Here is a 16,336-nt window from a genome sequence, read left to right on the forward strand (position 1 = left end):
GTACTGTGTACAGTTTTGGTCACCAAATTATAGAAAATATATAAACAAAATAGAGAGAGTGCAGAGAAGGTTCACGAGAATGTTGACAGGATTTCAAGGTTTGAGTTATAGGGAAAGGTTGTGCAGGCTGGGGCTTTTTTCTCTGGAGCGTAGAAGATTGAGAGTGGACTTGATAGAGGTGTTTAAGATTTTAAAAGGGACAGACAGAGTAAACGTGGATAGGCTTTTTCAATTAAGAGTGGGGAGATTCAAACTAGAGGGCATGGTTTAAGATTGAAGGGGGAAAATTATAAGGGGAACATGAGGGGAAATTTCTTTACGCAAAGGGTGGTGGGGATGTGGAATGAGCTTCCGATAGACGTGGTCGAGACGGGATCATTGGTTACATTTAAGGAAAGACTGGATAGTTACATGGATAGGAGAGGACTGGAGGGGTATGGACCGGGTGCTGGTCAGTGGGGCTAGGAGGGTGGGGATTTGTTACAGCATGGACTAGTAGGGCTGAACTGGCTGTAAGTGGTTATATGGTATTATTTAATCAGACTAAAGTATTATTATTGGGTTGTTGACCTTATCTATCATAATGATGGATGTATAAATTCGATTAAAATGATTTTTACCTAAACTTTTCAATCTTTCCCAATTTTCATTCTTAAGTTCACTGGATTTGTTTATTTCTTTGTATATATGGCAAGGAAAGCAACCTCATATAAATGAAGCTCATCTCCAAAAAAGCTCAAAAGGATTGGAGGATTATTACTTCCAATTTTAGATTTTATGATTGGGCACTCAATATATGCAATTTACTTTTATTGTCTCATTTTGATAAATTAATTGACTGCCCTTGGTTAGAAATGGAATTGGATTATTAGAAAAATCGATCTATGTTGGAAATTTTAGGGTTTTTAAAAAAATACATTCCTTTTTTAAATTGGCAAATAATGATGCATCAGTTGAGAATATAGGCACAATTTAGAACATTTTTCAGATATCATAGTTTTTTCCTTTGTCAGCCTTCTGTATAAACATCTTTTTCAACCATCTATGTTTGACATGGGTTTCAAGGAGTGTTATAGATTAAGTATTAAAAAATTGAGATATTTTTATTTGAGAAAATTTTACTACTTTTGAAAAATTGACAGCAAAATTTAAACAATGGACATTTTTCAGATATTTACAAATTAAGCATTTTGTTAAGTCCAAACTTTCTGATTTCCCTTGAATTTCCAAAAAAAAATTTCTTGATCTACTTTTTGAATTGTGGTCTTCCCATACTGGATTATTATCAATTATTTATAATAACATAATGGTTTTAAGAACAGTGTCAGTGGCTGAAATTAAGAATGATTAGGAATGTGATTTGAATATATTACTTGGAGAGGGGGACTGGGATATCACTTTGTGCGTAACATTATTTGTTACAATTTAAGGTGGTCCATAAAATACATATGTCTAAAGTTAAATTATCTAATTTTTATTCTAATATTGATCCACTATGTGATGTGTTTAAAATTTTTGAAGTTTAATTGATTCATATGTTTTGGGAGTGCCCTAATTTAGATAAAAATTGGAAAAATATTTTCCAAACTTTATCAGTGATTTTTTTTTTTAAAGATCAAATTATAACCATGTCCTTTAATTGCTTTATTTGTTTTTTTTCTCAAGTAGAAGATATATTTTTGACTTAACCCAAAAGAAAATTTTAGCTTTTACCTCGCTGATAGCTAGATAAGCAATTTTTATACCTCTTCACTCACTTTTATTCAGTGGTTACATGATATCATGTCTTACCTAAGTTTGGAAAAAAAAATTGCTATAACATCAAAAATGTAAAGTTTTAATTTGACAGAATGTGGGATTATTGTCCCAACTTGAATATTTAAGGTGTAGGGATGGTCTGGAGATTCTCTACCTGGTATCTGAAGGTTATTCGATTTGTATCTAGATAATCGATACAAGATAATCTTGTTCAGAGGGAAGGGTTGGATTATTAGGGTTATTTTTATTAGTTGTGAAAATAGATAAAGCTGGGTTTAACTGTGGATCATCAATATTGATCATATAAAATAAAATGAAAATACTTGAGATATAAATTCCCTTTTTATATAAGGAAATCTTAATTACATCTTTGTTTTATTTAACATTAATTTTGGTTTATTGTGTTGAATGTTTTGAATGAATTCTATCAAGTTAGCAATGGTTTGATTTGGATAAGTTAAGTAAATATTTGTGGTTATATTTTTATTCATAATTTTCATGTGATATGTATGTGACATGATTTTATGTTATTAATTAGAAGACCATGTATCAAGGTTTTGTTTTTTCCTGTTAAATTCAATAAAAAATTTTAAAAGAAAAGAAAAATTGGTCATTCAAACCTGATATCTTTATAAATTGTTTTTTAAATATGTCCAGAATTGCCAATAAGAATGCAAAGACCTTTTTTCTTACAAAAACCAGGGACAAAGCTGATTAATATAGAAAGCTTAGTCAAGTGCTTTAATCACTTCAAGGTTTTCTGTTTCACAAGTCCAAGGCAGATAAATTAACGTATGGTGCAGTCATTAAATTAGCACACTTGAATTCATTCTTGACATGTTAATGACCATTCGGTCAATCAATAGCATCAATCATGTGTTATAAAGGATCTACTGCTATCAGTTTTAACGAGTTTAAAATTATTGCTGTATTTTTACTTCTGAAGTTTCAAAACATTATCATCAATATATCTAAAGAATTGAAGAGAAGAAAATATAACACCCATTCATCTGAAAAGTAGAAAATTTGTGACTGGAATTACAGACAGATAAGGCTGTTATTTAACTTGGGTGTAATGTTAGAGGTTATCCCAAAGGAGATACATTGATGTTGTATATTTTCTGCACCTTTACAATAAATTTGTAGGTGCATTGGAAAATCTTTGCAAAATGGGCTAGTATCATGGGCAACACAATGCTATTATGGTGCCAGCGACCTGGATTTGAATCTGGCACTGTCTGTAGGAGTTTGTACGTTATCCCCCTGTCTGTGTGGATTTTCTCTGAGTGCTCCGGTTTCCTCCCACATTGGAAGGATGAGCAGGGTTATTAGTACGTTAATTGGTCACATGGGTGAATATCACCACTGACCAGCAAGATTTGACAACCCCTGCTGCCAAGCTGTATCTTTACACTAAAAGTTTAAAAAGTTAATTGATCTGATGTTACTGTTTTATAAGGAAGTTGGAATAGATAACCCAGAGGTAGAGAAATTGACATCATTAATTATTTTAACAGAGATTCTGACAGCATTGAGTGATGTAATTAATGAAGGAGATCAACTGGTGGACTGTGCTCACTTGTACCAGTAATCTTGATGTTTCTATGTAATATTATATTACAATGAAATAATTGAACCCAGCAAATATCTTCTGATATGAACAACATTTTATTTGTTTTTTTAAAAAATTAATTCCAACAAATGTCCTCTTCCAGCTGCTTAATTTTCTTTTATACCTCTTGATGAATTTTATGATGCATCTCACTGCAGCAGTTTTTTATTCAGCTATGACAAACTATTCCAATTTCACAGTTAGTTGCTTCATCGATTTGGAGTGACGATTTCAGCCTTTATCTGCTGCTGTAGCACCAGGCATCTCATTATTTGCAGATACATTAGCTGCCATAATCACCTGAAATTTATACCAACAAACTGAAGTGCACAACTTCTAATGGCATTAACATCCACTGAAGTCTCACACCATGCCAACATTTACAAAGATCTAGAGATCAGAAAAGACTTGTCACATAGATTATCTTCTGCATGTAAATAAAAACCAATAGCTGACCTTGCAAAATATTAATGGCATCGTTTTCAAGGGTGTTCCAAATTTCAGGGACTTCTTTCTATTTGTAGAAATTGAACCAGTTGCATGTGTGCTCCGAAGTGAACAGACATTTTTAGACCCTACAGATAAGCAAATAACCACATGCTTTTAAAGAAAGCAATCAAAGACACAAGCTGTGCTAAAAGACTGAATATGGATTTATAATTCTGCTACCTTTGAAGTTTTGTGTTGAATTTAACATGCAAATTAAGAATATTTTGTACTAAACACTACCTTTCAGTGTAGCAGATAGTATACATGTTGACCCCATGGCAGATTACATTGAATCCAAAACCTAAATTTTTTTTGGCTAAAAGAATAGAAATCCTGAATCATAGGAGTGTTTGTCAGTTTGAAAAATATCACTAAAAGCTTATGCGCAGGTTAAAAAAAAAGTACTGCAATCAAAAGGCTAAACATAATCACAGAATGTTGTTTTTATTTTAACAAGGTCTGGAATACAAAGTAAGAACGTTGCAATTGTCCAAAGTTTAGTCAGGCCACATTTACAATGCTGCTTTCAATTTATGACACACAATTTAGGAAAGATATTGGGTTTGAACACAATTCGCACCACAATGTAAAGGGTTAAATTAAGTCTTTTCATGAACGAAATGTCAACATGTTCCCTTAATGTTTCTACTGTCAGATTTTTCTGAGTATTTCCCACACTTCTGATTCTAATTAACTGAATTTAGTTTGAAAATATTCATTTTCATCCCATAGCACAATAATCTAGATACCCATACGTTGAGAACTACAGAGCAGACAAGATGGTAGAAGGAACAACATGTCACATTCCTCCTGACAGCCTTAAACCTGATTTTTTTTTAAAATGACTTTGGGTAACCCTTACCACCATCTCACTTCACTGTTTTCATATCTATTTCTTCTTTCTCTCCACTGATTCTCCAACTCCCATGCATTCTGTCCTCAACTCTATCTCTTCTGGGCCCCTCCCCCAACTTTCCCCCTTTATATATGTAATTTTACTTATTCTATCTTAGACATTAAAGGGTTTTGACTTGAAATATTGAGTGACCAATTCTACCCACTGATGCTATCAATCTGCTGAGCTCCTCCAGCACTGTTTTGTTTGCACATGATTCCAGCATCTGCAGCTTTTGTGGTTCTCTAAGATGGTAGAATTGTTTTATGAGGATAGAGTAGCGACACTTAAGGCCATTTCAGGTGAACCCTCTGCCTTGAAGCTGGCGACAGGAGCGAATTGAAAACTAAGAAAACTCACCTTTCAGGCAACAGCCCTAAAAGGCTGCTCCAGTGTCCCATTCATATCCAGAGGTGCCTTATAGTGCTCTCATGATCTGATGGAGGTGGGGCAACTGGTGCCGCAGTGCCATCCATTATAAATGTGGCATAGCAATGGTCATCTTCCTCATCCACAATCCCCCACACAGGTGGAACCACTCTGAGTTTCACAAAACAGTTCCAGCTGTGTGGGAGATTATGGGTAGGGAAGACAGCCATTGCTATGTCATATATTGAGCCGCAGAGAGTCGCCCCGAAGACTAAAGCGCCCAGTGTGGTGACAGAGTGGCCAGCAGGGCTGTAACAGCCTGCACTGGCCGCCCCTGCCCCGATGGCCCCTGCAGACCTCCCCTCCCAAGTGCGGCAGAGGGCTCTCCGGCAGCAGGGAGTTGGGTCACTGGTTGATGCAGTCATTAGCCCATCCCTAAACACCACTTAGCGAGGCTGTACATTCAGGTGAGTTGGTGCAGTGCACCTCTTCAAGACCTTACTTCCTGTATTACAATGCACACTTTTCTTTTACTTGACAAGGGTAGAGTAATTATGTTCCTTTACCCACTTAAAAACCAAAAGCACTTGGACCCTAGTTATAAAACAAGCTGAATTCTTTGAACAATTACATGTATTCCTTTTACTGCATTGCTAAACAAGACAAAGACATCAAGTCAATGAAACCCTGAAAACAAATACAGATCTTTTGGTGGAGATGGAAACATTTTTTTTTCTATGTGCCCAGTAGTAGGGAGTAAAGGCAATAATTCAATTACTCATTTAAAAAAAAAATCAGAGCCTAAAAGCAACAAGTGAAATTGAATTGGTCTCGAAAACCTGAAAGAATCCCTTTCAGTTGCTGTCTCAGCACAAAAAAACTTCAAAAGCTTGTGTCTCAGATAGCCATTGATCAAACTGACAGCAATGTAATTAAATACATACAATAAATAAATGAGTTAAATTTAGTTGTAATTACAATATTTTTTAGATGAAATGTTTCGCAGAGACTGATCTGAAGGATCTGCTTCAGGAAGACACTGATGCTGCTTGATCTGTGAGCCTCCTCTAGCAGAATGTTTTTTTTTTACTTCATTGGTGTCCTGCTTGGGCACATTTCATCCTTCAGCAACGCTTCTAATTCTTGAAGAATTTGGGTCATAATTTTGTGATAGAAATTGTTTTAGATAGTTTAATAGGTTTCACACATCCTTGGGGGTCTAGAAAGTAACATTGGGCAATGTGAATTCAAAATTCTGCATGTTCAGTGTTACATATTTTTATAGTTTCATCTCTGGAAGTACAATTGCAAAACCATCCATATGATAGATGAACATATTGATAGAGATGACAAATGCAACTGTGGATTATGCATATTATCAGGTAATGGCCCTGATTTAACAGAGCTTACAAACAAATAAAGAATACACTCACTCATTTCTTTCACCACACCATGAAGTCGACTTTCTTTTTATTAGTCACTAAATCAGTGGTTCTCAACCTTTTTCTTTAAGTATTCCCAATGCCATAGGTGTTCTGTGATTAGTAAGGGATTGCTTAAGGTGGTACGTGGGTGGAAATAAAATGTTTGAAAACCACTGTTTTAATTGTACCTAATGGACTCGTTATGTGCACGGTTTCTTAACTCCAAAGGAAGCGGGCCAATGACAATTTTTCTCAAGCCAAAATATTTCAGTAACAATTGGGTCTAGAGCAGTGATTCTCAACCTTCTCTTCCCACTCAAATACCACCCTAAGCAATCCCTTACTAATCATAGAGCACTGATGGCATAGGGATTACTTAAAGTGGTATGTAAGTGGAAAGAAAAAGGTTGAGAACCACTGAACTAGATACAACATTGCATTCTTCAACTCCACAAACAGGACCCAGCTAAACTTTGCTGACTTTCTCACTGGTTCATTGCCACATGGGTGATCCTGACGCTCTCACTCTTCTCCTCCCGTCAAAGGTAAGCACACAACCATGACAATTTTGGAGAGATACTTCAAAGAGAAGTTATTAGAATGGTTAACTTGAAATTTGATGTGCATTTGGAATTATTGTTTTGTTTGTGGCATCATCGTTAATAGATACACGACTTGTGACAAAACTTTTAATTACTGAGCACAGAGGCATATTCAGTGCAAGGAGATTCCAGAGTTAATTGTCATAAATTTATATCAAATTACACCAGAAATGGATGTAAAATTATGAATAGCTAGAAACAAAGATTATTGTTTGAGAGATTAGTCTGAAATGTTATGATCTCAGATGACAAACATTTCACAAACTTTATAGACTGAATGAGGAATTTTATTGCATTAAAGTACACTTGGCAGTGGGGACCCATCAATATGCCTAATTTTCATTTATTTTAAGAGTAGAACCACCAGTATTCAGGCAATTACATTGAAGTAAGTCCTTAGTGTATATAAATGCTCTATGAAATGCTTACTAACAGAGGACCAAACTGGTCTTTTTGCTGGTGTGGAGGTAATGTTCACGGCAATTGGAAAATCTTTCCATATTTTTAACCTCTCTTCCGGATTCAAGCTCTTTCTAAACTCCATTGTTTAACTGTAGTGTGAAAACATTTGCAGGGCATACGTATGAACTCCAGTCATCATCACGGTTATGGTTAGGGTTAAGGGTTAGGGGAGATAGGTCATAGTCTAATTTAAGGTAAACAAAAGATATTCCCACTGTACAACACCCTCTGACACCATTGGTCTCTAACAGGACACTAGAAAAGATGAGCTATTTCCAATCTCTCAGAAGGCAGACATCAGTGACAAAATGCTCACTGTTTACAATGTATCAGCAGAAGCGTTGGTCATCTGAGGGAAAGAACGTTTGAGGTTCGAGACTTGAAACTCAAAGCTCGCATCTACTGGGCAGCAATGACACCCGCTTCCTGTGTTTTCCTGAGACAGGAAGTACCTATAGCAAGCATCACAAAGCTCCAAAGAGAGTGATGCAAAGTTGTTTCTGCAGCATCCTTCAAATCCACTGGGTACATCAATCTGCTTCCTGAGGTGACTGTTGATGCTGATGCTGGGCTTGAGACTCAGTCTCAGTTGGCTAATGGGTAAGGTGACTGAGTAGTTTGCAAGATGATGTGCCCCTTTTGCCATTTCGAGATTATACACAGGCAGTTTTAATAGGCAGTTTATATTACTGATATATCCAATAGCATAATCCCAGAATAGGCTCTTTACATCAAACCCCCTCAGAGGAAGATGACTCTTATCATGAGATTGATGATGGTGAGATTATTGTTTTATAAGTAACAATGTACATATGTATTGAAATGTTTATTTTCTGCAGCCAGACACACAAGTTTGATACACCACCTATAGAATCAGAATGTATCGTCATGAACAAGTCACAAAAAAGCAAGGCAGTGTCTTTGGATCATTGACCAATCAGGAATTTGATGGCAGCAGGGAAGAAGCTGTCCTTGTGCCACTGAGAGCTTGTCTTTAAAATCCTGTAATTTTTTTTTTCTTATGGTAGCAGAGTGAAGAGGATATGGTCTGGCTGGTGGCGGTCTTTGAGGATAGAAGCTACTTTTAAGACACCATCTCATGTAGATGTCCCCGATGGAGTGAAGTCTGGTGCCTGCGATGTTGATGGCTGAATTAAGAACCCTCTGGAATTTCTTTCTTGTCCTGAGATTTAGTGTCTCCAGACAGTGATGCAACCAGCTAGAATGCTCTCCACGGTCCACCTGTAGAGGTTTACGAGTCCTTGGAGACACCTCACAAAATATAGCTTCAGAATGGAAAGGGTTTATAAATATAAAATATAAATATAAAAAGGGTTTATAAAGGACAGATACTTTCTTCCATATTTCAAATGCACAGAAGAAACTATTTAAAGATCTTCTCAAATCTTAGAATCCCTGGACCTTGACAGCTCATGATAGTGACGTAGAAATTAGGATTACACAGAGAACAGTGAGACCATTTGACTTCAGCATGAAGTCCAACATAAACTGTTCACCTTTCACCCTGTTGCTCATAATGGAAGGTGGATTGATTGGGTGGTAATAAGATAAATTGCATTAGTCCTGGTTTTTTGTGACCATAAGTGAAGTAGAGATTAGACTTTCCTTTCAAGTTCACATACAACAAACACAGTGTTGATGAATTATCAAGCAGAGAGAACTGAAAAATAAATTATACTGGAAGAAATACTGAACTAATATCCAACCAAATATCAGGTTAATCAGAATGGAGACAGTGAAAAATTAGGCATCTATTTTTAATCCTGAAGGGGGAAAAAAAAACGTTTGCCGAATAATACCCTAGTACAACAATCTTGCTCTCCAGCCATGTAAGAAATTTGAATTGGAGAGATTAATTGACAATGGGTTGAAGCATTGGACTACAACATAACTGTGACTGGAACTTGCTGGGCAACAGAATGCTGCTGCATTTGCCTTTACAGGATTCATCTACATACCAAGGATTGGTGATTCATTACCAGGATGTAGAATATGGGACTCCATTCATTTTAAGGTGGAATGTGTGGTCTGTGAGCTGGGAAAGTTTTATTATTATTTGTTTTTAATGTGTATTGTTTTGAATGATTCTAAGGTGATTTAATGTGTTTTTCATTGACTTTATCTTCATTCTTTCAATTTTTAAAATTTACATCAATTTTCATTATCTTCAAATATCTCAAATTTCAGCAGCTTCTGTTGTTATGAGTTTATTTATTGTTAAACAAAAAGTTCAGCCAGGTATGAAGTTAGAGTCACGATGGGGCGAATTGTTCCATGGAACAACAGCAAAGAATGGGTACATGAGACTTTTGTATCTTGGGAAAGTGTGGAAGTGCATGTATAGGGGCTATAAAAACACATGTTGTGGATGGTGGATCTTTCTTTGGCTTGGCTTCGCGGATGAAGATTTATGGAGGGGGTAAATGTCCACGTCAGCTGCAGGCTCGTTTGTGGCTGACGAGTCCGATGCGGGACAGGCAGACACGGTTGCAGCGGTTGCAGGGGAAAATTGTTTGGTTGGGGTTTCTATCGTATGAAAATTGGGTCTGAGATTGGGAGAAAATATCTGATGTTCACTGGGAAGTTTACGGTTTGGAGGGAAATATGAGGCAAGGTCAAAGAGCTTTATTTTGTGAAGTAGAGGTCCGTTCATCACACAGCAATAGCTTTGCTCTTATCAGTAGGTTTAATGCTCCTCTTCCTTTTAATCCAAATTGTACTCATAATTTTCAAATGGAAATTTCCACAATACATAATAAGCTTAAGGTTGATGTGGTGAGATACTGAGAAGTCTAGAAACACCAATGGGAGGACCTATCTCTCTGAAGAGGCAGAGGAAGATAATTTGTTGAAAATATTAGTTTCTATTACTCCTGATGCTTGATTCAATTTAATTTTAATCTGGTAGGTCAAAAAAATGTAATTGTGCTGGAAACACCCGATATAATTGGTAGATTAAGAAGAACAGGATATTCACTATTTGTTCGACATAGAAGCTAATGATGTTTTCTAGTTATCAGCATAGAATTGTCAAGTTACAGTTCCCTCCAACCCACCTTTAAATCTTCAGGGATGAATAATACAAAGGCCATCAAAAGATTCCAGGGATGCAAGGTTCTCTTCAAAGAATTAAATAAAGATAGAGGAATTCCACTGATAAATGTTATCTTTGTTTTTACTTTGTATCATTGTTTCTAAAGTTCAGAAACACTTGTTTTGGATTATTGAGATGAATTAATAGAAACAGAAGCACAATTATCTAAAACTGGATTTGGGAGAGGTTGTCTGATATGTGGACTCCCAGCCATTTGAAGGTACCACTTCTCTACAACCATATCAACAGTCTGTTGAAGGAATAAAACTTCACACTAGCAGTTCTTAATTTTCAATGCCAGACAGTTTGACTGGCAGAAATCAACACTTATCAGCACACTAAAACAGATTGGACAAAACTTTATTGCACAGCTACACTGCTGTCCACCACCGTGGTCACTGATCCTGGGGTCTTTTCCTTTGCTGCTCCTTCTCAACGGGATGGGGCGGGGGGTGTTCTCCCCGTTGCTGGTGTCTTGTGCTAGTCTGCTGCTCCACTGCAGTCTTCAACCCCTCAAAGTCACTGCCAAACACAGGAGCTGCCATCTTGGCCCCAGACCCAGATGTCGCAGGACTTTAAATAAAACATTAGCAGCTCCTTTAACAGGCTGTTTAAAGCCTCTAAGGAGTCATTGGAACTAGAACTGGGTCGTATGACCCTGCAAGGGAGCGCGTGTCTCTGCTCCCCTCTCTACCTGAGTGAGTCTGCACCAGCTGCCATTACAGCGGCTCCGGCAGCACCACCATTTTTCTGATGTGGTTGCTTTTCACAAAAAAATTCAATCAGGTGACATTTATATCCAATGCTTCTTTCAAGTAGGTTTCAAGAGTGCAGAATTATTTTGCAATATTTTTAATGTACAATGGTAAATTAAAAGTTATGATGTTAGTGAACCAGCAAAAGTGCTGGAGCCACTCATCAGGTCAAGCAACATCATGGAGAAGGTAGGGTGAACTTGCAAATCACATTGGTCAGGCAGTTTGAAAGTACCTTTAGCTAACTGATATAAAAGTCACCAAATGGCAATGTTGATGTAAACAAAATAAAACCGCAAGATGCTGGGATTCAGAACAGTGCATGAAATTTCTGAGAAACTCAGTAGGACAAGGCAACACCTGAAGAAGGGCTTGGGGCCCAACTATTAATGGATGCTGTGTGACCTCCTGAGTTTCTCCAGCATTTTCCTGCACTGGCAAGGTTGTCATGCCTTGATGAAAGGGTTAAGCCCAAAATATTGGTTTTGTACCTTTATCTTGCTACATAAAGTACACAGCTGGACCTGCTGAATTTCTCCAGCATTATTCTTTTACTTCAATCACGGTGTCAGGAGATTTTATGCTTCTCTGGCAATGCTAATGGCAACTTTGCCAGTGTATAGACAGCAATCCTGAGAATACACAGACAGTTAAAACATAGAGATCCAGAAATTACTGTCAGTCATTCACTGCTCCTCCTCAGAGAGAATGTGTGGATGAAGGGATGAGTACAGTGAACAGAGATTAAGGATGAATGAAGAGGGAGGGTGCTGATAGTGAGGGAAATTATGGGAGACCGTTCCTGGAATGAAAGAGGCAAGGGAGGATGAGAGAAAGAGGATATGGTGAAAAGCAATAAAAACAAGAAAATGCTGTAAACACTTCCGCCTGAAATATTAACTCTATTTCTGTTTCCACAGATGCTGTCAGACTTTCTAAACATTTCTAGTAAATGTTTTTTTGTTGCAGTTGATTGTGGCTAAGAATACATTGTTAGGCATATTAAACATCCATCAATATTTAAGAGCATTGAAACCTTCTAATTTTGCACCATTATAAATATCTTTTCTTTGGCTTGGCTTCGTGGACGAAGATTTATGGAGGGGGTAAAAAATTCCACGTCAGCTGCAGGCTCGTTTGTGGCTGACAAGTCCGATGCGGGACAGGCAGACACGGTTGCAGCGGTTGCAGGGGAAAATTGGTTGGTTGGGGTTGGGTGTTGGGTTTTTCCTCCTTTGCCTTTTGTCAGTGAGGTGGGCTCTGTGGTCTTCTTCAAAGGAGGTTGCTGCCCGCCAAACTGTGAGGCGCCAAGATGCACAGTTTGAGGCGTTATCAGCCCACTGGCGGTGGTCAATGTGGCAGGCACCAAGAGATTTCTTTAGGCAGTCCTTGTACCTTTTCTTTGGTGCACCTCTGTCACGGTGGCCAGTGGAGAGCTCGCCATATAACACGATCTTGGGAAGGCGATGGTCCTCCATTCTGGAGACGTGACCCATCCAGCGCAGCTGGATCTTCAGCAGCGTGGACTAATAAATGCTTATGTTAATTGGTCGTCAATTAAACTCTGAGGAAGAGATTGGGAAATGTATTAATGGCCTGTATTAAGACATAACCTTGCTGGAGAGACTCAGTGGGTCACGCGGCATCCATCGGAAGTAAAGGATAATCAAATTTCAGGTTATTTGTATATCCAAGAAACATCCCTCAACATTATAAGTAAAAAATAAAGCTAAATTTAGTGGGTCTGGTGTTTTGTACTCTGAACCCTTCAGTCTATCTGCTAGCAGTTGAACACTAAGATGACCTATCACTTGAGGTGTATTATTTTTTTTACCAGTCTACACCCAAAATGCAGACCTAGGTAATTATAACCATTGAAACTTTATTTAGCCACAAAGTGTCAAATTTTACTATACCGCAGTGTTTCTCCAGAGTGTCAAAACACAATGCTGGATAAAGCCAGTAGGTTAGTGACCTTTATATAGCAAAGATAAAAATACAATAATGTTTCTTTCTTCTTCCCTTCCACCTCTATCATCTCAGCCGTCACCCACATCTCCACCATTTCCCACTTTTCTGCCCCTAGATGTAACAAACACAGGATTCCCCTTATCCTCACCTACCATCCTACTAGGCCTCCACATCCAAAACATTATCACATCTTCCCCTCCCTGCCTTCCAGAGGGACTGCTTCCTCTGTGACTCCCTCGTGCACCCATCCCTCCCTATCAATTGCACCCCCCTCTCTCCAACACCTTCCCCTGTGGCTGCAGGAGGTGCCTCATTTGCCCCTACACCTTCTCCCTCACCACAGTCTGCGGCCCCATGTTGGCCTTTCAAGTGAAGCAACACTTCACTTGTGTATCCCTTAGGACTAGTTTACTGCACCCGGTGTTCACTTTGTGGCTTTTGCTACATCGCAGAGACTGGGGGCAGACTGGGATGTCGCTTCACTGAGCACCTTTACTGCATTCACACCAGTGACGGGGACCTCCTGGAGGCTAACCCTTTCAGTTCTGCCAGCTTCTCATGATGATGAAAGACCTTTTATTTCCATGGCTTCAGACTCCTTGTGGCTCATTCACAGTCCGAAAAGCACCCAAACTTGATGTGAATGCCAAGTCTTGTCGACCAATGCCCTGTTCTGTCAATCCATCTGTTACGACCTTGTATTAGATAGTGTGCAAAGGATATTGATTCTTGAAGAGGACTCTTCCACTTCTCCCTTCTTCGGAGAAACCATTTATTCAGTAACAATATCCCCCTTTAGCTGCATAGGATTGTTGCTTTTATCATTGTTTGTCCTTTCAAGATTTGGCTGCCAAGATCATGCTTCTTTTGTTAAATCCTAGCTGCCACAAAAACTTCCAATATGTCAGGAAGGATGTCACATTGAAACTTCAATGCAGGTTTATGAAACGAAACATGACAATATTGCTCTTTGAACCTCGCAACCAACTATCACAATCTCCATGCAATTTCCATAAATCATGCTGCATGGACTCAGAAAAACAATGATGTTCTTCCCTGCACAAAGATAAAGCAGGTCATTATTTATGACTGGAGTTTTGTTAATAAGCGATTAGTGTCAAGATCATAGTAGTGTGGTGAATTTATTCCATATCTGCACATTAAAATTTGTCTCTTTGCCCGTGAAGGAAATTATTGCCTCAGACATCATTGCAATACAGTGCTGAAGCTTCAAGGCCAGAATGACATCATGCTACACATTAGGAAATCATAAAGGATCACACATAAAGGATGGTATGATTAGTGAGTTGGTGAGCATATTACAGCGCCAGCAACCTGGTTTCGAATCTGGCACTGAGTGTAAGGAGTTTGTACCTTCTCTTCATGACCTGTGTGGGTTTTCTCTGGGTGCTCTGAATTCCTCTCACATTCTAAAAAGATGTACAGGGTTGGCAGAATGATAGGTCACATAGGTACTTTCAAGTGGTGCAGGCTTGTTGCTGCACTGTAGCTCTAAATTTAAATGTAAATAAATTTAAATTTATTTCTGAGCATGCCTCTAAAAAAGTGTGAAAACTTAATTTAAATGGTTGGTAGGAAACAATACAGATAAAATGCATTCTAGAGGTGTTCCCTGGAGACGTATTCTGTTTTCGTTGGTCTTGTAATGCATGCAGTATCCATCCCCATCATAACACCATCATTCCCCTCTCAATGCTACAAGCAGGCTGCTGATGAGCTATTCCTTTACCCTGGTTGATTCTGTGGATGACCCACGAGAAGATCCCTTAGCATACTGGCTTCAAGCTGCCACTCAACCAAGTGAAGCAGCAGCTTAGGATGGCTCTCTCAAAAGAGGTGAGCGTATTTCCTGAGAGAGGGTGGGGGGGGGGGGGATTTCAAAGCCATATCTGGCTCATCCATGCCTGTAAAACCTTCAAAGTGCCAGATTAATAACACAGAAAAATGTAGCATTGCTTCAGCGTCTCGACCCATCTGGACTCGGCCATCTTGGGTGCTGCCATCAAGTCGTTTTATGATAGTCATTGACAGGATGGAAATGGGTGAGCGAGTGGGCAAAATTCTGGCCAATGGAATGTGAAATTGTTCATTTTGACAGTTTTTAAAAAAAGGAATCTTTTTGTAAGATTGGTTGAAATGGCTGAATTCCAAGAGATCCGAATGTCTTCCTGCGTAATTCACAAATGTGCAGTTACAACAAGGAATTAGTGAAGCTAACACAATCTTACAGATAATTTATAAAGGGGGGGCCGTGCGCACGGGGGGGGTACGCGCGTGAGTGTGTGTGGGGTACGTCTGTCCATCACTCTGTATATCCATCCATCTGTGTTGCTGTATGAAGGTGGAGTAATTGCATGAGTTGTCAAATTCACCACAACCTAACCAATGAAGTCTTGCTATTTTTTCTGCGTTCTTTCACTCCTGGGAATGAAGACCTCAGTAGCTCCAGCCATCTTCTTCTAATGACCAAGCCAACTACCATCTACTTCTAATGACCAAGCCAACTACCATCTACTTCTAATGACCAAGCCAACTACCATCTACTTCTAATGACCAAGCCAACTACCATCTACTTCTAATGACCAAGCCAACTACCATCTACTTCTAATGACCAAGCCAACTACCATCTACTTCTAATGACCAAGCCAACTACCATCTACTTCTAATGACCAAGCCAACTACCATCTACTTCTAATGACCAAGCCAACTACCATCTACTTCTAATGACCAAGCCAACTACCATCTACTTCTAATGACCAAGCCAACTACCATCTACTTCTAATGACCAAGCCAACTACCATCTACTTCTAATGACCAAGCCAACTACCATCTACTTCTAATGACCAAGCCAACTACCATCTAC

The 16,336-nt window shown here is 38.6% G+C and overlaps 1 long non-coding RNA gene across 2 annotated transcripts in view; it reads right to left on the reverse strand.

Moving 5' to 3' along the window:
- Positions 1–16,336, reverse strand: part of LOC138756357 (uncharacterized) — a 59,445-nt gene that overhangs the window by 35,489 nt on the left and 7,620 nt on the right. Inside the window, exon 3 of one of the 2 annotated variants that reach the window (XR_011353021.1) lies at positions 3,827–3,945. The exons of the other annotated variant lie outside the window; for it this stretch is intronic. This is a non-coding gene — a long non-coding RNA (uncharacterized lncRNA). The remainder of the gene's footprint in view (positions 1–3,826; positions 3,946–16,336) is intronic. 2 annotated transcript variants of the gene reach the window in all.

The sequence above is a fragment of the Narcine bancroftii genome, chromosome 3, assembly GCF_036971445.1.
Source record: "Narcine bancroftii isolate sNarBan1 chromosome 3, sNarBan1.hap1, whole genome shotgun sequence".
Lineage (NCBI taxonomy): Eukaryota > Metazoa > Chordata > Chondrichthyes > Torpediniformes > Narcinidae > Narcine > Narcine bancroftii.